Below are 22511 nucleotides of genomic sequence, written 5' to 3' on the forward strand. Positions count from 1 at the left end.
AATCACCTCTGCTTTCCTTGAAAGTTTTGCTGCCGTAGAGAACTTATCAGGATTCTCTCTCTCTCTCTCTCTCTCTCTCTCTCTCTCTCTCTCTCTCTCTCTCGATGATCTAATTACATTTGGGAATAATGATAATTATAAGTTTGTTTCATAGTTCCTAATCTATGTATCATGGATCTCATATCTACAAAGGTTTTAAGCACTTACGAAAACGCAGCCCCCCACCAAAAAAAGAAGAAAAAAAAAAACAGACACATATTCAGTTTGTTAAGGATACACATTATAAGGCAGTACATATTACGTGTTTCATCTTCAAACTGGAATGGAAGGCTAAGATGATCAATTAGTGATACGGAGTATATATACATATATATATCTTTATATATGTATATATATATATATATATATATATATATATATATATATATATATATATATATATATATATACAGTATATATATGCATATATATATATATAAATATATATATGGATATATATATATATATATATATATATATATATATATATATATATATATATATATATATATATATATATATATATATATATACACACACAGTATATATGTGTGTGTCATTATCACTAGGTCTTATTTCTAAGCCGCAAACGAAGAACTGGTACATAGCGGTAGTAATTCATAATGCATATGTTAGGGGGACAGCACAGACAGACATACATATCGTTAGACGTTAAATCGCCAGCTGTCAGGAGCGGATTTTTGTTTTCCAGCGGTCTGTGCGTTTGTTTGCACTGCCCCCCCCCACAGCACATTTATTGTGAATTACTACCATTAGGTATTAGTCCTAATGGCTTAGAAACAATGCCGAAACTGGAGCAGATGCCATAATGAAAATGTTATTGTGTCAATGTAAGGTAAAATTATGCCTTAAAAGCACTAAGTAAGGGAGACACGTACTTCCGAAAGAAAAATCTCAAACGAGTAATCATGACAACATTCCAAGGCACCTTCCAACAATTAAAGTCAATAAACATTTCATGAGCGAATCACAACAAATATTTTATCGGCTTTAGTACTTTTCAGTTTGTTAAAACAGAGCATTGCCACGAGAATGTCCGAGAACATTAATCAAATTAATCCTTGTGGACCCTAAAAGTAAACAGTGTAACGACAAACTCCCACAATACTGGGGAAGAATCCGTTGTACTCAGACTGGTAGAAAGTGACTTGAACAAATCCTTAAATATTCGAGACTAAACTGTCATATGAATACTCTCAAGATTTAAGTGACAAAAATATGAAATTAACATTTCTCAGAGACGAGTCACATATGGAAAATGCTGCGTACTCAAAATGAAAGGAAAGCTTAATAAAGCTTAATTATACCGACTTCACACAAAAACTGCCAATAAAACAGACATAATAAAGAAAAAAGTTGACTCAGTCCTGTGAAAGAATGCACTATCACTAATAGGAAATAGAGAGATAGATAGATCATGTATGTTTATTCACAAATATATAATACACTTTTTGTATGTATATGAGAGAGTACATGTATGTACAGTTCTGCGCGCAAACTTCTCTATGGATAAACTGAAAATGCTCTGTATAATGACAAAAGAATTACCCTCTCCCTAATAAATAGTATTATGTTAACGCTCCCATTATTCCGGGAGAAAACGAAATTTTGCATTCAGATCTGGAATACACTTAACATGTCCTTCTGAGAAACTTTTTCAGAGGCCGAATACACACCAGACCTTAGTTGAACATTCCCAGGTAAGGTCAATATTTCCAGTAAGAAGAAAATGACACGCAAACCACACGCATCTTTCCCACCGACTTGAATATACAAGCAAGAAATAACTGGAATGCATAGCACAGTTCAACTGAATTTTCATAATGAAATAAAAGTATTCGAGCGCCTTCCACTTGACAAAGAAATGCCTACATAGTATTATCCCAAATCAAGCATCTCCATTCTGTCCAAGCTGTGCTCTACAAACCTCCAAATGCCACTGCGGTGACGGTTCTTCACCACATATCGACGTTCTTCTGCCGGAGAGACTGCACGAGAAAGTCATTCCAAACTGGCAAAGATCTCACCGGTACATTCTCTACTGCTCTCTTTCATAACCAAAATTCTGTTGCAATGTCATGGAGTAAGATACAACGCTGTGAAAAAATACTGAGTCTAAGATCAAACAGAGATCAAAGAAGGTAGACGTGTGAATAGTTGCAAGCTATTTGGACACCAAATTAATCAGTGACTGCTAAAGTATCCTTGTGTAGAAAACAACCTACCGTGGATGACTAGAGCTTAATTCTGCTCAGCTATACAGTTGTTTGGAAGGCTACATCAGCATCTTTCTGCAAAATAATATCCCGCAGTTTATCAACAATTTTGGAACTAACTTATGATTAACTTTTATTCAGCGACCTAATTAAGGGTGAAAACGCAAACATACTTCACATTTCCGCATCTACACATTAAACATTAGCCGTTATATTACAACAACATTTCTTGCTCAAATGGTAAGACTTCTCAAAGGAAAACGCATAAAAAACAAATATTTATAAAATAAAATTAATCACATCCTTATGATCTTTAGTGTACACTTAAAAAAATTTTATATTACTAAAATATAATTACATGAATATGAATATGTACTAGAAACACTATATGTACATATATATGTATATACTGTGTATGTATATACAGTATATGTATATATATGTATACAGTGTATATATATATATATATATATATACATATATATATATATATATATATATATATATATATATATATATATATATATATATATAATGTTTGTAGTACATATCCATATTCATATAATTGTCTTATTATTATAAACTTATTATTATAAACTTTTGTTTATGTACACTAAAATATCATATAAATATATATATATATATATACACACACACACACATTATTATAAACTTTTGTTTACACACAAAGATCATATATGATTTATATATATATATATATATATATATATATATATATATATATATATATATATATATATATATATATATATGTATATATATATAGTAGTTTTCTCAGTTATACAAATATGATTTACAAACGTGATTTACTACAAACTTTCAAGCCAGAAATATCACGTAACATCCAGTTCACTTTACCTTTGAAATAACCTACTCCCAAAGGGATTTATAACTGATAGGTGCATCAATGCCGGTCAAAAAATCGACCCTGCACCCTATGGTTTCGTAACCTCAAAAGACAATCGAGTCATCTATTCGGCTATCTGGAGAAATATAAGTTGAGTTCTACTCTGAATTCTGTCGAATTCAAAGTATTTATTTAGAACAGAAATTAACTCGCGCCCACCATGATAACTTTAAAGTAAGTTTGTAACATTTCACTAATTTTGAAGTTTTAAAAGGAAAATGGATAATTTCCTAAGACACGAGTTCGAATCCGGGCGCGAGCATATACACTTTTAAAATATAATCCCCTTGAGTGTAAGTTATTCCCAAAGTAAAGTGAATCCAATGTTGAATTTATCTGTGGTTTCATATATAAAAAAGGCGCGGATGCTTAAGTGACAAAGCTTCATGACAGCCAATGTTGCTACTCAGCAGTCAGCTATCGTGGAGGAGATGCGATGATTCCATTTTAACTTTAGACAATGAATTCGAGAGGGATAATATGTACACAGTGTCGAAATAAACTTATGTCCCCTTGATAGCCGAATGAACAACTTGACTGTTTGTCACATCTAAACCAATAAACAGAGGTTAGCCTCCTGGGCATTTGTGGCTTATATACATACATACATATACTGTATATATATATATATATATATATATATATATATATATATATATATATATATATATATATATATATATATATAGATGAACCCGTTCGGGTATATGTCTACAAAGAAAATTAGGTTGAGCGCTAATGATGGATATTAATGCAGTAGTGTCTACTAACACAGCAAGGGAAGGCTACAGCATGTAACTCCTACACGATGAAAGGATAAAGAGTTGGTCATCATGCAGAGATGTGTAGTAGGAGACAGTGTACACTTCGTCTGTTTTCATCACGTTAGGACTTTGTTTAAAGGGGAATTATGGGTGTTTTCTTTCGCATTCTTTGAGTTGAAAGACTGCTTTCAGAAGATAAAGGAAGCCAAAGTGAATGACAACACGTTAAAACAAAATTTGAGGATTCATCCCTATACAGTATATGCCGTAATCTGCTATCTAGATCTGCAGGAGGCCGAGGGTCAGAGAGCCAAACAATGTCTGTCTGATACGTTTCTTGTAAGCTCGAGACAAGTTCGTTAAATAAATCGAGCTTTGTAACGCGAAACAGGTTCATTTTTAAGAGAGTAAATACTGTCTTCTGATTAATTCAACTTGAAAAGCAAAAACATATATAAATCTCTTACGGTTTAGTTTGATGAAGTAGAAATACATTTATTTATTTGCATGTATACGTACATCATACATGTATGAACTCTACACATGTAAAGTGAAACTGATAGAGACAAATACGTTGTGATTATACAGTATCCAAAGATGTCAGTATTAGGTACATAGAAGCCTTTGACCTTCGTTCCGAAAAGGAAGGCAGAAACACAACACGCTCACACTGACTACGAACTCAACGTCTACAGCACACCTCAATGGCGCGTCAGTATAGGTCGCCTTCACTCAATACGTTACCTTGCGACTATAAAGAGGACGGTAGGCGTCCCGGCGTGCATCCGTCATCCGTCGCATCGCAGGCGGATTTGAATATCGCTCTCGCACAACAGCTTACGGCAACTTTTGTTCCTCTTCGGAACTTATAATATGAAGACGAAAACTCTCGTGTTAACTTCAAATTTCCTGAAACACCGCCCACAACAAATTCAACTTCAACAAAGCATGGACGCGCACCTCAAGTCTTCACGGCCTTCTTCGTTTCAACTTTGCCGCGCGTCCAGTGTTGAATACTACTGTATGTATGATCTATCACGATCGATGTTTGAATAAATATAATATGTTTGATGTATCACACCCAATATAATGTATCACGCAAGTGTGTTAAATAATATGTATAATGTATCACGACAAATGTGATAGGTCATATGATCACGCCCAGTATGTTAAATCATATGTATACAGTAGTGTATCAAGTGTCCCACAAACTATACCAATGATTTTTGTGGGTGGTTTTATGTAAGGTTCTTCAGACTCTACTCAAGCGGACAAGTATCACCCAACAGGCAAGCACATCTCACATTTACTCTGATGAGATTACCAGTTCCCAGGCTGCTCGTTTTTGGTCATCTCTTTCGGGAGTATATAAGTCCTAGTTCTATGTTGCTCACTGTCCCTTACCCTTCAGACCCGGGCATGAAGCGGCCAGGTCACTGGCGTTTGAAGAACCGGGATGGTCAAGAAGGCGATGTGATTTTCGGACTTGCTCTTGAGACAAGAAACCAACTTATGTCATTTAATCAACTGCAAACTTATCAATGCGTCAGCAGGCACCTACAGTGATAATGAAAATGATAGGGGAAGTAGGCAGCTTCCATTTAGAAAATCACTGATTGTGAAAATTCGTACCTTGATGGCTTACTTTTAAAATATTCTTACAATGACAAAATTGGCTTCCTATCAGCATAGAAATTATACTTTTTCCCTCTTCCTAAGAAATAGGACGAAAAGGTGGGCTTTCTGCATTAAATGTTTCCAGCCCTCTTTTACTTTTCTGAATATTCACGGGGGTTAACAGTACACCAGAGCCTTATATGCCTGTCAGTAAATTGCAGCAGATTTTGACATACTTTTATTTTCATTAGTAGGACAACAGAAATAGGAGGATTTGTATATATATGTATATATATATATGTATGTATGTATGTATATATATATATATATATATATATATATATATATATATATATATATATAAATATATAATACTCATTGGAGAAAATTCTCCACTGACCATGTTGAAGAGAGGTAAATGATACAGAGCTTCATTCCAGAAAAGAAAAATTTGTCGAATATGCTGTCAGGTCAACCGGGCAAGCAAGACGATTCCTCCTAAGCAGCTGTGGGAAAGCCAGACCGCAAAGAGGATTGCAAAGAGCGTTCACCACGGGAAGAGTCCCATAAACACCAGCTCACGCTTTTTGGCGCACGTGGACACGCAGGTCTTCCACATGGATATGGATATGGTAAATACTGTATACTGGACATACAGACGTGTGAGAATGAGTATAATCATTTTGACGTTTACAAGGAAAACAGAGAAGCAAAAGGGAACTGACTAATTTGATAGGACGCAAAATGGCCAGGACGAGAGGAATGTAGTAGTTCTTAGCGCTGGGTGTTAAAACGGTAATGTCCTTATCTGACATCCCGCTAATAATGACGAAGAATTTTTTCCTTCTGGCCCTTGTGCCAAAATACAAGTTGAGTAAACTAAATTCTTAGTTCGCTGCAAGTGAAGGGCAGAGAAAAAGCAAGGCGCTCAGGTAGATAAGAAGGAATTTGTGTGTGTGAGTGAGACAGAAAGAGAGAAGAAATTTTTGGACTCTGTACAAATTCCTGCCAGGTAGAACTAACCTCCTTTCTTTTAGTTTCTCTCTCTCTCTCTCTCTCTCTCTCTCTCTCTCTCTCTCTCTCTCTTCTCTCTCTCTCTCTCTTTTAGGGTCCACAGCCACACCAACGATTTTTGGCATCGGCTCGTTTCTCACAACCTTACTTGCACTAATATTCAATCTTGAATGATTCTCAAATGTGTATGTGCGCGCGCGTTTGTGCGTGTATGTGGGTATGTACGAGTGTGGACGCATGCGTAGAAAGCACATCGGAATCAACAGGCGAACAAAGAAGGGAGAACTCAGGTTTTTAAGGGAGAGGGAGAGAGGGAGGGAAGGGAATAGATACAGTACTTGATAATATCCACTGTCCCAAACCTTGGCGATGAGTCCCCTCCCCCCCACCAAAACCCTCTCCCATTAATTAGAGCTTCCTTCTCCCCATTCTTTGCCCCGGCGCCAGAGGGCCAGTTCTACTCGATTCGGGTACAACTATGATCAACTTTCTTCCTTGGAACACGGGAACCTCTGAATGCCACAAGCACCGCCGACACTGCTTGCGTCTTCAGCATCGTCACCGCCGTTGTTATCATCGTCACCAGAACCAATTCTCAAGCAAAATGACACGAGTCATGCGCACAATCACAAGAATGAGGGGTTATCATGATCATTTTAAACACACGTCAGAGTGACAAGATATGTTTTAAAAGTGGTTCGTCAGGGGTTGATTTGGGTTGTAAGCTTCTCACAAGGATGGCATTGCTTATGCTTGGAAAGGGTTGTGGTTAAATGGACACAAAACACACTCGAAAGTACTCTAGGTAGTCTCGCAATCCTTCGTAAGTGAGGCACCTCATCCGTTGGGCAGCCTCTGCGAGGGTCTAAAATAGAAACCCAGGCCAGGGGCGAAGCCTCGCATACCCCAAGGCTGAGGAGAGGAAACACACGTACCTACAAACGAACAAACACACAGACATACACACTCGCTGTGTCACCTGGCGGAAAAGCATAGAACTAATCTCACCTCCACCTGGACATTTTACTTATTTCCGATGAAGTGATTCTCAAGAGGAAACGAAGAAAACGCTTCGATTTTTCACTCTAGGAAAGTAAATTCTGCAAAGATCATCACACACCCTGGAGGAAAATGGGAATTCGCGAGTCTCAGGAACTTAAGTTTTACACATTATTCAGATAGCAATGTTTAATGTTACAAAGGGGAGTGGGAACCAAAGAGATAATAGTAAGATATAAATTAAACAGAATTGAGGAAAAGAATATCAGGTATAAAAAAGACGAAACAGCTAAGTTAAGCAGACGGAGAAGTTAATTAAGTCGATATTCATCTCAGACACCAATCACCATCATTGTCTGGTTTGAGTGGGCATGTCTAGGAGCACTTTTACATACGCACACACACACACACATATATATGTGTGTCTGTATGTATATGTATGTATATATGTATACACAATATATATATATATATATATATATGTATGTATATATATACATATATACATATACAACAATAAAAAAAGTCCATTATGCATCTTGTGACACTGATATTAGTTTATTGTAATGAAAAAAAATTTACATGAGATGTGAGAGAAGGACTGCGTGGCCAAACAAGCCAGGTAAGAGAAATTTGGCTTGAGCACTGCGGGGGGAGGGGGGGTGGGGGCCAGGGAAGGGAGTTGCAAGCTTTGAAGTTCTTCCGAGGGAGTTACTTTTATTAATGATAGCTATAAATATTTGCTGTGTCATTCTCTCTGAAAGAATTTTTTTCCTCAGTTGTACATCAAGGGCAGCTGAATTTAAACAGGTAGAATCTAATTCTTAAACTTTCATGCGCTGAGGAGCAAATGTTCTTAAGGCATACGGTCTACATAAAAACTTTGATACAACGTTCTTTATTATTCCCAGTTATTATTGCTGTGTATTCCTACGGTCGGGTCAGAATTCTGGCCTAGGCCTCGCAAGTGGCAGCAGTGATACTTAATGTGGTAAGGCAGAGAAACGTGATCTCTCCCCCTAACAAAACAAGTTCTCCGCTTTTTCTCTACTTAACGACCATACATATCTGGCATACCTGTGCTTGATCATAGGACCTACTTTACTGATTGCGGTAGAATCTTCTAAATGAAAATAGAGCTAAGACCAGATAGCAGCAACATTAACCTATCCCTTATACTGTAGGACGTCAAATAATGCTGCTGTGGATAAGGAGGGATGATGGTGATGATGGCGCGCGGCTGACTTGCTGATATTATGCACTCTGTCGTGTCTTTTCTGTTCGTGGAATTTTTAGTTCCTCGTAAAGTCAAGACATCCTAATCGTGTAAGACATGGAAAATGTAACTGCAATTTGCTCACTCTTTTCACGTAATCCTATCCAGTCTTACCAGGAAAATTTGCTAAAGCACTTTTGAATGTACTAATGTGATGGCAAAAACTAATAAGTAAAAAATGTGCCGAAGTTTCTTCAGAGCAATCGAGTTTTCTGCACAGCGTATAATGCTGTATGAAACTCTCAGCCACGGCCCATGAGACTCTCAGCCGCGGCCCATGAAACTTTCAGTCACGGCCCGGTGGTGTCATGTGTTGTTGGCACCTATAGCGGTGCCAGGCGCACGATCATGACTAACTTTAACCTTAAATAAAATCAAAACTACCGAGGCTAGAGGGCAGCAATTGGGTACGTTTGATGACTGGAGGGTAGATGATCAGCATACCAATTTGCAGCCCTCTAGCCTCAGTAGTTTTTAAGATCTGAGGGCGGACAGAAAAAGTGCGGACGGACAGACAAATAGCCATCTCAATAGTTTTCTTCTACAGAAAACTAAAATGTGAGTAAAGACGACCATACTTTGCCCGAGCCCTTACTGAAACCATGTCCTTTAAACTAGATCTAAGAAAACAGAACATGCATACTGCTTCATGACAAGAAACCTAACCTGCTACGTGTCTGTGCACTGTCAGTAGTTTCAGAAGACCAGAACTACTGCAAATGTGGTCATCCAAATTATAGCTGCATTTTCGTGCAAAGCTGATTCGTACGGATAACACCAGATAAACAAAGTTCTCGCATCATTATACCAAGTATGCCAAAGGATTAGTCGGAAGAATTTCAGGAGCAGCTCTATTTCGACCTTGATTTAAAACGAGTAATATTGGCAGAGGTCTTCCCTAACGATGCAAGGATAGAATTCCCTACTGCCATTACAACAGCGGCATCTTCAGCTAGATTCCAAGTCCCGAGATCACCAACCGAATCGTTTTCATGGTTCATAGGACTGTACATAAACTATCCGAAAGAGAAATATCACCTCTTGCTGCTAACAATGAGCAGCATGCCAAACCACCTGCCATGAAGACAGAACGTGCAGATTCAAGAATAGATATGTTGTGATTCGTTGAGACCCTCTCCTAAGACAAAAGCTACACGGAAACCACATGACTTTTCAGCAAGAGCGTTTCATTTCCCAAGGACCGAGTCTACTTGCCTCGCCATCCAATCATACCTGGGAAAGAAGAGCGACATTTCTGATACGTCATTCATTCAGAGAGAGAGAGAGGGAATGTCCTTCTTGAAGCGAGTGATTGTTTAAAGAATCCATGATGATCCATGATGGTCATGGTGATTATTTCTATCATTATTATTTTCCTTTCGTATATTGCTTGAAGATTAAATTTAAATCATCCTATGATTTCATAAAATTGCCTAACAAAAATAACATATTAAATGCACATCTCCCATAACTTTATCCAAAAAAATCGTAAACTCGAAGATGAGCCAAATCTTACTTTTATTGTTTAAAAACAACTTTAACTGCATCACTGTCTAACATTCTTGTCTCTCGGACATGAATCAGGCTTATTTCTCCCCAATTAACTCTGAAAAAATGTGAGTGCAACTGTCTTTAACAGATGTTCTTTTATTTTCCTATTCAGTGACATAAAATATTTGCGTCATGTGTTGCCTCTTCAAAGCAATCACATTTCACCAGGAGAAATCAGTCAGGAAAGAGGGAAGGTGCTCAACCGATCCTACGTCAGGTTGACTAATGCCGCAATTTGTATCAGACGACATCGACCCTTTTAGGAAAGGAGCAGTACAGACAGGATGTAAATACATCCCATTTCAGCATGAGAAAAAAGGACGAAGTTCTTTTTTCAAAGGCAGATTTATAGCTACAAAATCTCTTCAGTCAGAACAATACAGTCGCACGGGATTGCAGCTCTGACTTGTTAGATTCTGTTCCAACCCCAGCAAGTGATACCTGGCGTTATGCAGTGAGTGGCCATTTTATTATAGATAACCTCAGCAGATGGTACACTGAATACAGCAACACAAACAATTAGCACAGATAACATCTAGTTGGCAGTGTTTCAGTTTCTCACAGAATAGTTTCAAGTTCAGCTGATCTGGTTTTGCATCGAGCAAATCTGCTCTCCAGTTGCTCTCACCAGCCTTTGAAAGTCTTCGTGACAGAGAATGAGGACATCAGCATGAGGAACCATATTGGACAGTAAGAGCTGGTTTAAAATTGCTTGACTTTGATATTGGTTAATATAAACAGAGAACACTACTCAAACATATACCAGTATTATATACCAAAATATCTGGGTATCCACAATGTCTGGAGCCAAAAGAGGGACTTTCCATAGCTCATCCTTTCCTTTCTGTGAGGCTAGCTTTTGGACACCACACACCCACACGCATTATATATATATATATATATATATATATATATATATATATATATATATATATATATATATATATATATATATATATATATATATATATATATAAGTGCTGGAGATCTCGAGGCCGACCTCGAGGCCAGGTTTCCCCGGCCTTGGCCTTGGCCTCAGAACACGGTGACTCGGGCTCGGACTAAGACTCGGTCTCGTGCCTTCTGGCCTAGGTGATTTGGCCCGAGGCCAATTCTGAGTCACTTTATGCGTATGTATTTTCTGGATACTAAAATTGAAGGTATAAGAACAGAATTTACTTGGCACGACCCAACTGTGAAAAGTTTTCGACTGTCGCAGTTTATGTCTATCCGTTACATGAAGGTGAAAGCATCTTTTTCCAGGATTGTTCGTTTTGTGGGGTACAAATGTTAATAACGTCCCTCTCTCTCTCTATTTCTCTATCGAAGATCGTCTGTGCCATTTGTAATATATCAGTCAACCCGTATCTCTCTCTCGCTCTCATGCAATCAGTTATCAATATATAACGGAAAGAAACACGGGTTATGACAATAATGATAAAAGATGCTAAGTGGGCAAGTAAATGAGACCTAAGTAACTGCACAAACTAAGCGAATTCACGCTCCATTAAACGACTGATACAGATCGTCCCTTTGGAGTGCATGGGAAGAGAAATCCCCCGAAAAGAAAAGCGGAGCGCGGGCTGCCCGAGATGCTTCTCATCCACAGAATGGTCCTCTTTAAGCTCTCTACCCTCTTGCCGTCCCTAATCCATGGTGCTCGATGTTCTGGTAAAACTCTGGTAAAAGAAAAAATCTTTGGTTTCACCTTCCACGAGAGGATTTGAACCTGACACCTTCATTTTACGTCCAACGATGATGATATTCTTAAATCCTTTGAAATATAAATCGTTAGTTGACTTTTCCCTATGACATCTTTTGGAATATTGCGATGTTTTCCAAGGCTTTAAACGAATTGTACATCTCTGAAGGTCCATTTTAGTTTCAGGTTACCCGCACCGATTTTGGGCGAGCGGCCCCCAGACTGCATTTCCAGAATCCTGGTAAGCAACTACTATGATTATTTAAGCACTTTTACATGTCAGTGATACATACTGCATTGCATTAATAGTAACTCTTTTGGTTGTTGGGTCATGCCTAAAGAATATGCAGAGTTGTTAATTTGTTCCCAATGATTAACTAAGCACTAATCGCTGTTACATACATCTAATTTATTAGTAAGGTTAAATTCCTACGATATACTTAACTTTTTAAAATTCCTATGTACGCAGCCTATTATCTTTCCATCTACAGCACATACACTGCTGTCTGTCTTGGGTCACTTATTCTGTAACTCGCCTCTTCTCTCTGTTTACTATTATCCGTCATACACTATCTACTCCTAATTACCCACTGTACTTATCCTTTTGCAAACATTTTATACTTATGTGTATTTAGATATTGTATCACACAAACATATACACACAAATAAATGTGCATGTTTGTTTGTGTTAGCCTTTCACAACAGTTATTCATAACATTCACTCTAGAATATGGCGATAAACGTGGCAATAAGTAGCTTGCATATCGAGTAAGTTTTACAGCCATGGGCGATTAACGGGAAACCGTGCCAACCCTAAACAAATACTGTATGAAGAAAAATGATGTCAGCACAATCTCTACAAGAAAATGTTGAAGAATCATTTCCGATGTGTTCACCTTTTTCTTATTCAGAGAGCTATTACCCCACAATATTCTACAGCAACGCAAGAAGAAAATCAGTGACCACTAAAATGAGCTTTTGATAGTATGAGGCCAAAGAATCAGACAGAAGTCGTCAAATGGGGGACCTAGACGAGAAAATTATTGAGTACTGCAAAATTTTGCTCGTCTAGGGTTCATATTGATAACTTCCTACACAATACTGGTGCAAATGTTTTGAAGGTAAATTGCCAATCGTCCGTGTGATATTACCCAACTTGCTCCACTAGCCATTACGAGAAATAGCTCATTGAGACATGCGTTTGTTTTTGTTTTTTTGCTTATGTGCGTGGGGGAAAGTACAAAATTTGGTTTTACGAACAAACAATGAAACTAAGTAATATATTTAACTAAGTTGACCTCGAGACAGAAGTCTAATGGACCACAGTCATCTACTACAGCATTTGACGCCGATAATAATATAAAGATCTCACACCCTACAAAACAAGTAATAAGGGCACTCGGTCCAGGTTCGCACCAAAACTCCTATCTAATCATTTGCTCCTGTTTACAGGCAGACAGACAGGCAGGGAATCAAAACGGAAACAATAACTCTTTTTGGATAATAAAGAGAGGTCGTAGAAGAGAATGGTTGGGGTTAGGGAGGGGTTGGATATGCGTGTGTGTCTGTGAGAAAGAGACATAGGACAGGTGAGCGTGCGAGTGTGGGGAAACGGAAATTCATACGATGGCCGTCCATCAACACTCAACTGAGCAATTGCAGCTTTGCTCAGAAATATGTAACCGTATTATCGACCATAAATTTTGCGTCGACGAAGTTGATTGTCAAGAATGCCCCTCCCTTAAAGCGATGAAGATAAGAATCTGGAACTTTCCACTGTTTTTGGAGCCTACAGCCTACATGGAACAGAACCGAGGCTGGAATACCGTACAGCAGTGGTCTTCACTGATAGTACGATATTGTGTTAATCTTTAAAAATGTGTGTTCGTGTGCATACTGTCGATGTTCTAGTAAACTAGAAAGTATCTAATTAAATCTGCAATAATACAGACTTTCTGCACAGAGCATAATTGACTCAGGAACTGAAAAAGACCGATTGCAAAAAAATGACAGAACAAGTTCTGAATGAATAACTGCTCATGTTTACAGTAGAACTGCTAGCTCAATAAACATACTGTTTCAGCGATTAAAAATGCTGTATTTTCTCCGAGTATTTTCTCCAAAAGCGATTCAAAATCACAAGGCGTGACATCAACTGTCAATGGTGATGCAAAGTTCGAATTTCTACCAACGCTAAGTTTGAATTGTGCAAAGAAACATGTCAGAAGTAGGATGAGGGATGGGATGGGATGGGGGAAGGAGGGGTTTCTCAGCACAGAGGCTTGGGAACATGCCCAGATGCTATTTGCGATAAGCAAAGTAAAGATACCTATCGAAAGCGTATTAAGTGCTAATATTATCTCTACAGTTACCTCGGCCTAAAGAGGTTTCTACACCTAGTGACATTGTCAGCTAAGGGCGTTTGTGAAAAATGTTACTTTCTTCAGTGGAAATATGTAAATCAAATGAGCCATGACTATCAGCGATGAGGAGATTATTTGTATTTAATTCATCTTTAATTGTATAACACTATAAGCCAAGTTGTTATGTATTTTGTAATTTCTTTGTCGAACTTTCGATGGATACCATGTTAAAGATACACTCGATTAAAATGCGCGCGCACACACACACATATATATATAGATATATATATATATATCCCTGTATCCTTTGTATCAAACCCGATAGTCACTGGTTAGTACCCTGGTTGAACTGATGCAATCATCAAACCTTTGAACGTGCATTCAGTATCAAGGGGTAGGTGTGGCATCGTAATTTTGTGTATAAAAAAGGTCACGTCTACATAAGTGATGTACATAAATATATTGCTTGAAAAAGATGTTTCATTCTCTTGCCTGAAATGTCGCTTTATGTCCCAATTTCAAACATTTGTGGACGAAAACACGCACACAACAAAGATATATATATATATATATATATATATATATATATATATATATATATATATATATATATATATATATATATATATATATATATATATATATATATATATATATTATATATATATATATATATAATATATATATATATATATATATATATATATATATATATATATATATATATATATATATATATATATATATATATATATATATACAACACGTATGCTGATGGACAATTAAGAATTGCTCTTCTTGTACATATTTATTTCCCGACGTTTCGTAATTCTCATATATAATTACATCTTCAAGGGCTCTACAATGGATAAAAACAACACATAATTGTTTTGATCCATTTTAGAGCCCCTGAAGATGTAATTATATGAGAATTACGAAACGTCGGGAGATAAATATGTACAAGAAGAGCAATTTTTAATTGTTCACCAGCATACGTGTTGCATATAACGGCTATGCCACTCCACACGAATTGTGTGTATATATATATATATATATATATATATATATATATATATATATATATATATATATATATATATATATATATATGTAATATATCCAGTCCTCTTGGGGCCTCACTGCGACCTACAGACGTTGGCAAGGTGATGAACAAAGTCACCAACACGTATCGTGCGGCGCAGCCTAGAGTATAACAGCCAGAAAAATAATTCTAGTCTCAATTTGACTAGCAGGTTCGAACCTTGCCTAAAACCATATATATAAACGTACATTATGACTACGGAAGGGGCATGATAAACATGGAATGAATAATGAACTGTTCCTGGTAAACATCCGATTTTTGTTGTAAGTGAAGAAGAGTAATGAAGACAAACTTTTCACCCTTTCCCTACGCATACCACGTTTTCTTTACACTGCACTTGGGAAGAATGCGCTTACTTCTTTATTAATATGTGTTCTTTTGTGGTCGTTGTAAACCCCTATTGTTGTTCAAACATACTTTAGGTTTTAGTGACGGAGATACTTCTGCTTGGACGATTGCTGTTTGTTGATTATTCCTCAACGGCCCTTGAGTGATAAGAGCCTCATTTACAGTAAGTGCTAGTGTTCTGCTTGTTATAGTCTTCAACATCTCGGCTCCCCGCCCGCCCCACACCCTCCCCGTCTCTCTCTCTCTCTCTCTCTCTCTCTCTCTCTCTCTCTCTCTCTCTCTCTCTCTCTCTCTCTTCAGCAATGTCAAGGATAATGAAGAAAAAGAGAAACAGGATTTTGAAAGAAATAACACGAAGATGGGCTTAACAGTAACTCCCACTTTCTCTTCCACCAGGTGAGCGTACACAAAGTGAGATGTAAAGCTAACTACAAAATGAGAAGAATTCAAGATAACATGGGAAAGGCTCTCTCTCTCTCTCTCTCTCTCTCTCTCTCTCTCTCTCTCTCTCTCTCTCTCTCTCTCTCAATTAGGTCGTAATAAAAGAAGACGATAAAGAGCACGACAGAGATATAAGAACCAATTTTAGTATGAATCATTATTAGAATACACTGTTACCGAAGCCAACTAAAGTTCCCTAAGAACACTCGTTCTAGAAAAGACTGGCAAAACGTTCCTCGCCCAGTTTAATGAAGAGACGTTATTATGTTGTAACTGAAGCCTTACGAAACATTCTCGCCAAAGGACACGGAGAGAGAGGAACGCGAACTGTAGGTCCACTGAAGTTTAGACACACTGACATACACTCGCACAAACACATACCGTGTTGCTTATGAAATTCTTAAAGTTCATAGAAGATAATTCACGAAATTTTTTGTGTGATGAGGAAAAAAATGGTAAAATTGTCACTGGAACAGTTGAGAAAATGCAAATTCAGTCACTGATGAACTTGAACTGTGACTAAGTGCTTAAAAAAATCTTCATCCTTGGAAGACGATTTGGCAATGACTCGGGATAAATCGTTGTTAGTTTGTTGGTAACAAGGCCACACGAGAGAGAGAGAGAGAGAGAGAGAGAGAGAGAGAGAGAGAGAGAGAGAGAGAGAGAGAGAGAGAGAACTATCAAAGAACGCAGCAAAAAAAAAAGCTGAGAAAATAAAAGGAAAGAAAACCAAATCAGCTCAAAGCGAAAGGGAGCCTCAGATATTCGACGAAGAGGCATCTTGCTTCTTCAATCAGAAAAGAAGGGAGGGCAGGGGGAAGGGGGATGGATGGATATCGGGAGGGGAGAGGAATACGGGGGAGGAGGGGGAGGAGGGGCCCACACTGCAATCACAACCCTCCACTACCCGACCTCCTCATCCCATTGCCTGGCCTTGGCACTGTCTCTCAAGAGCTTTACTGTCCTCCTTACCCTTATTCTACTTCACCTTCTCCCCTCCCACTTCTTTCTCTAACCATCTCTCCCTCCTCCGTTATCCATATCATGATCCCAGGCTCCCCCATTCTCCCCTTAGCAGTCTATTTCACTTCAGCCTCCTTCTGCTCCTCCTCCTCCTCCGCCTGCTGCTGCTGCTCCTCCTCCTCCTCCTCCTGTTCTTTCTTTGACGCTCCTCTTCTCCATAACCTTTCTTGACCTCCATCCCGTTACGTATTCCATCTCTTCCCTTCGAAATATTGTATCACTTAATGATATCAATAATCACTTAAACCAAATCTGGCTTGAAGCTAGTTATAAGTATGCTCTAACAACCTTGAGGTTAAAATATGACTAAAAAGCGATGGAATTAAGACAACTAATGCTAACGATAAAGATGTAGCTAAAAATATGCAAATAAGGACGTGTGCGCAGAGGTAGCGAGTCTTTCATTAGCTTTGAAATAAAGGATATGAAACCCTTATGGTTTTGGTCGTTATCGCTCTACGCAAAAATCTCTCGGTCTGATACAACATCATATGCTTGAAGCAGCGCAGATCTACATATGAAATGATACAGAACATGTTATTTCTTAGGGGAATATGGTAGATGCGCATAAACTGGCGGTTTGCAAAAGGCGCAGCTCTGCTTTTAATTTTCGGTTCATCTCAGTTAAAGAAAGCCTGCTTTGAAATATGCCTACCCACAATGCCTAAAATTTCCATAAATCTTACATGTATTTAAGGATTACTTCAAATGACCAAGCCTTTCAGTCATGTTGGATGCTGTAAAAAGCGTCAATCATCCGGAATGCTTGTATCTATTGTAGTTACAAATCATGTTTATGCTTTTATGTCCAAAAGATTCTCTGTCAGTAAGCCACTTTCTGATTCACTTTACCTGTGTGGAATTTTTCTTACTGTTAGTCTATGGTAAGTCAAAAGTTAACTAATATTTGTTCCACCGCCTGCTGGCTTGTAAAGAGTGAATTAGTGTTTGCAAAACTACCTAGGTCGAGTCATTTAGTATTTTCCAAACTACCTGCTGGTAGGTCGAGTCAATTAATTTTTTCCAAACTACCTGTTGGTAGGCCAAGAGTAAAATAATGTCTGTCGATCTACCTGGTAATAAGTAAAAAATCAGTTATTCACCGTACTATTGTTGCTCAACTTTAGCCTCTGTCGGTCAAGTTTCGAGAAACTGGCGAATCAGATGAACAGCAATAATCAAATTTATTTGATTACGGGCGAAAAATGCAGATGTCAGAATGCCAGGACTTTCGGTCAGTAGCCTTTATTTGATTATTTGTCCAACAGCCTCATGCAATGCCTTTGTGCCAGTGTGGACTTGGCGTATGAATTAGATTATCAAAAAGGCTCAGTCATATCAAGTTAACTGGCCGACATCTAATAAAGGTACAGCTGAAGGCCAGGGGTTTCCATACGAAAAGCTAAAGATACTGAACAAAACAACTGTCACCTTGTAAAACAACACTGGTATTTCACATGGCTTTCTTCCTCAAAGTAACGTTTCTTGCAGGAAACTGATCTCACTCCTTAGCACAAAATAGTTCGGGTGAGTGGGAAAAGTTTGTATGACTAGCATGAAAATCTATGGTTTTGTTTTCTCGAGTACTTTTCCTGCATTACATTATATACATACATAAATACACACACACAAACACATACATATGTATAATTGAAACACAGTCATCCAACTACGCAAGCAACACAACTCCTGTGATCTGCGTCCCATCACGCCAGATAACTCGAGTTTTCATCGCAAAGTAATAAGATTCTGTATTTAGTTTATTTTAAATGGAAATTAGATTTAATGTGGCCAAAATTATTATTTAAATGAGCTATGCTGAACATTATACTTTGAAGAAAGCAGGCAATTATAATATTTTTTCAAAATTCATTCTTTTTAATCTAGAAATTTAGAGGAAAAACTAAAATATTTTCGATTTAAAACTGCTTTCAGCTGAAAAATAGTTTCGGGTTGTAACAAGATGAATAAATCACCGTCCACGAATTATAAAGAAAAGCACAAAAAATCTTTAGGCCAAAAAGGAATTCACAAGTACTGACAAAACTGCATTTCAGCTGTTGAACCAAATAAAAATAGTCACTGATATAGGGAAACCGCAAATGGCATATGGAAACCTCGAGAATTATGATAGCTCATTCACTCAAGTATCACTATTTCGTAATATATAGACCTTGTTCTATAGCATGCGAAATGGCAAACGCAACCAGGAAGTAGTGACGTCAAATGAGTGTACTAGGGATCACATCGTGGGAGAATCGATATGAGGTGCGAGATAGCATCGCAGGATGAAGGCTGACCAAGGTGAAGTAGGAACTCGGAAGACGGAAAGTTTCACGTGAAAGGAAAAACCAGGATCTCTTTCTTCCAATGAGCATCTGCCGAGTTGAACTTTGCATTATTAATTCACTCATTCCTTTGACACTGTTATGGATGCATTATAGGAATATTTTAGTACAGTGACAAGTATTCCAGTAACGGGAAACACAGTAAGATAATGGAAAATCGTGAACGATTTCCTTCTAGTTCATAAGGATTATCTATACCTTAGCTAATGGTTGCGCCAGAAAGAAATTGCACGGAGGTTTCAGCGAGAAGAGAGGCTTCAGAAAGTAACCTTTTAATTAACCCTTAGTAAAGATTTCGTTTTTTAGTCTGTGGTTTTGGATAAATCAGTGACATACGAGTCACATTGTGCTTCTCCCGTCCAGTACCGATCTCATCAATTCCTCTCTTCCTTTTAAAACGCACAAGGTATGACCAGGGTACAAATCTGTGGGATTTGTTATTAATAATAATAATTACTATTAGTATTCAGAAGATGAAACCTAATAATAATAATTACTCTTAGTATTCAGAAGATAAACCCTAATAATAATAATTACTATTAGTGTTCAGAAGATGAACCCTATTCATATGGAATAAGCTCACAGGAGCCATTGACTTGAAATTGAAGTAACAGAAGGTGAAGGGAAATACAGAAAGAGATCAGTTATTAGAAAAACAGATAAATTAACAAATAAATAAATATAAATGTAAATGATTTAAATACAAGGAGAATTGTATTAGGGTAGTAGTAGACTGCATGGTGATACAAACGAATGAAGCGTGCAATTGCAGCTACCGGTATCATCTGCTCAGCTAATAAAAACCCGTCACTATTCTTTCCATGAGAAATAGATATTTCCCACGTCTCTTCCCTGACTTATGAAAGACTTGCGAACGAACAGTTCATGAGATTTTCCTTAAACTAGAACAAATAATTTTGGTAGCATTTTCCAAAAAAGGTAATTATTTTGGAAAAATATAAAAGCATGACTAATCATATATCTTCTGAACTGAACATGCATTAGTCATATTTCCCAATGATAAGAGGAGAAAAAATATATTTCAGAATGAATGAAAGTCACGTTTCTTCCCGTAAAAGGATTAAAAAAAATCACATTTGATATGAACAGCACGATCCTGTATCTAATTACCTAAACGTCATCAGCACAAGGGAAACTCTCAGGTAACACGTGACGTCATGCCAGCGTGGCGCTGAAGGGATGCAACACAAGTGATGCAGCAACAATACTGACTTTGTCGTCGGTCAACAGATGAGAAGAACAATACTAACCCTTCTCTGGGCAGCTTTAAGCTTTGCCTGGTGTACTGCATCGGAGAACCAGTTGGCCACCGAATCCCCGAATTTTGGTTGAGGTGTGTCGATGTCGAAGCAATCTGCGAAGTCCGGAGGGGGCTTGGGCTTGGGAAGCTTCGGTTGTCTGTACATCCTCTCCTCTAGTTTGGTTGGAACCTGCTCGATTCAGTTCTTGATTCGACAGATGGACTGCGAGGTGCTCAAATCGGTCGAGCTTTTCGATTTTACAACAATTTTCTGTCACAAAAAATCAACTTACAATGAGCTAAGATTGCTTAATTATTTTGCCTTAGATCTCCTATTTTCAATACATTTCCCAATTTTAGGAATCATTATGTTACAGAAACAAGCACTGATCTTTCTTATTGTCGTATCAAAGTCAGTATTTTCTAAGACTTCTTTCTTTCCAAGTACAATTATTCCTTCTTTGACAGAAATGAACCATGAGGCAATCCAAACACATCACATGAATTCAAGTGATAAGTTTCATCAGATAAGTAACGTAAAAAATGATCGGAAATTAAATATGCACAGTCCAAGGTATTTTCGGTTAAACTGAGAAAGGAAATTATATATCGCATCCTCTCATACACTTGCACACATGCACCACATATACATATAATTATATGATTTGCAATAAAATTGATTCGACGCAAATTCCGTTGAATTAAAAATGGAAACTTTCTCTTTCTGTCATACAGCTGAATTATGAATGCGGCAGTGACGGGACCCCGCCACTCACAGCCGCCCTCCCCAAAAACCAGCCAGGTAGTGATGCCTTGACACGTCATATGCAACCCAGTGTCAGAGATTTTGATGACACGACTATACGTCAAACCAAAATGATTGTTTTGAATAAAATTGCTTTACACACACACACACACACACACACACACACACACACACACACACACATATATATATATATATATATATATATATATATATATATATATATATATATATATATATATATATATATATATACATACACACACAACTATTTCTAAACTCTGTCTATTGTAGCCGTTTGGAGGAAGAAAAGAGCACTATAGTTTGTTAACCCAAACATTCATGTCTTGGCAGCAACAAAAGCTCTTTAAGTCCTAGCCCTCTCACCCCCGATACCCCTTACCAGGTCCTGGTTCCCAAAAGACCTCCATCAACCACTCTCTCTCTCTCTCTCTCTCTCTCTCTCTCTCTCTCTCTCTCTCTACTACACACTAACACACAGTAATTCTTAATTCGCCCCCCCCCCATTTGAATCAGCCTACTTATTTGTTCACCTGTTTATGAATCGAAAAATGTTAAAAATAAGAGAAATAATTTTTATCGGCGAAGATTTAAACGGACGGACAGAGAAAACAACGCCAACAACCATATCACAAGTTATAGAAATTCATTTGTGAGCGACCACCAGCGAAGGATCCCAAGACGGACCTGCGGCCGTGACGATTCTCCGTT

General features: G+C 37.7%; 1 protein-coding gene and 1 long non-coding RNA gene across 2 annotated transcripts in view; both read right to left on the reverse strand.

The window, feature by feature from the left end:
• LOC136836321 (uncharacterized) overlaps positions 1-21159 on the reverse strand; it is a 40857-nt gene extending 19698 nt beyond the window's left edge. Inside the window, exon 1 of the long non-coding RNA XR_010852372.1 lies at positions 21024-21159. This is a non-coding gene — a long non-coding RNA (uncharacterized lncRNA). The remainder of the gene's footprint in view (positions 1-21023) is intronic.
• LOC136836320 (voltage-dependent L-type calcium channel subunit beta-2-like) overlaps positions 1-22511 on the reverse strand; it is a 343842-nt gene that overhangs the window by 239098 nt on the left and 82233 nt on the right. The window lies entirely within an intron of this gene.

Source organism: Macrobrachium rosenbergii, chromosome 4 (genome assembly GCF_040412425.1).
Source record: "Macrobrachium rosenbergii isolate ZJJX-2024 chromosome 4, ASM4041242v1, whole genome shotgun sequence".
In the NCBI taxonomy this organism is placed as follows: Eukaryota; Metazoa; Arthropoda; class Malacostraca; order Decapoda; family Palaemonidae; genus Macrobrachium; species Macrobrachium rosenbergii.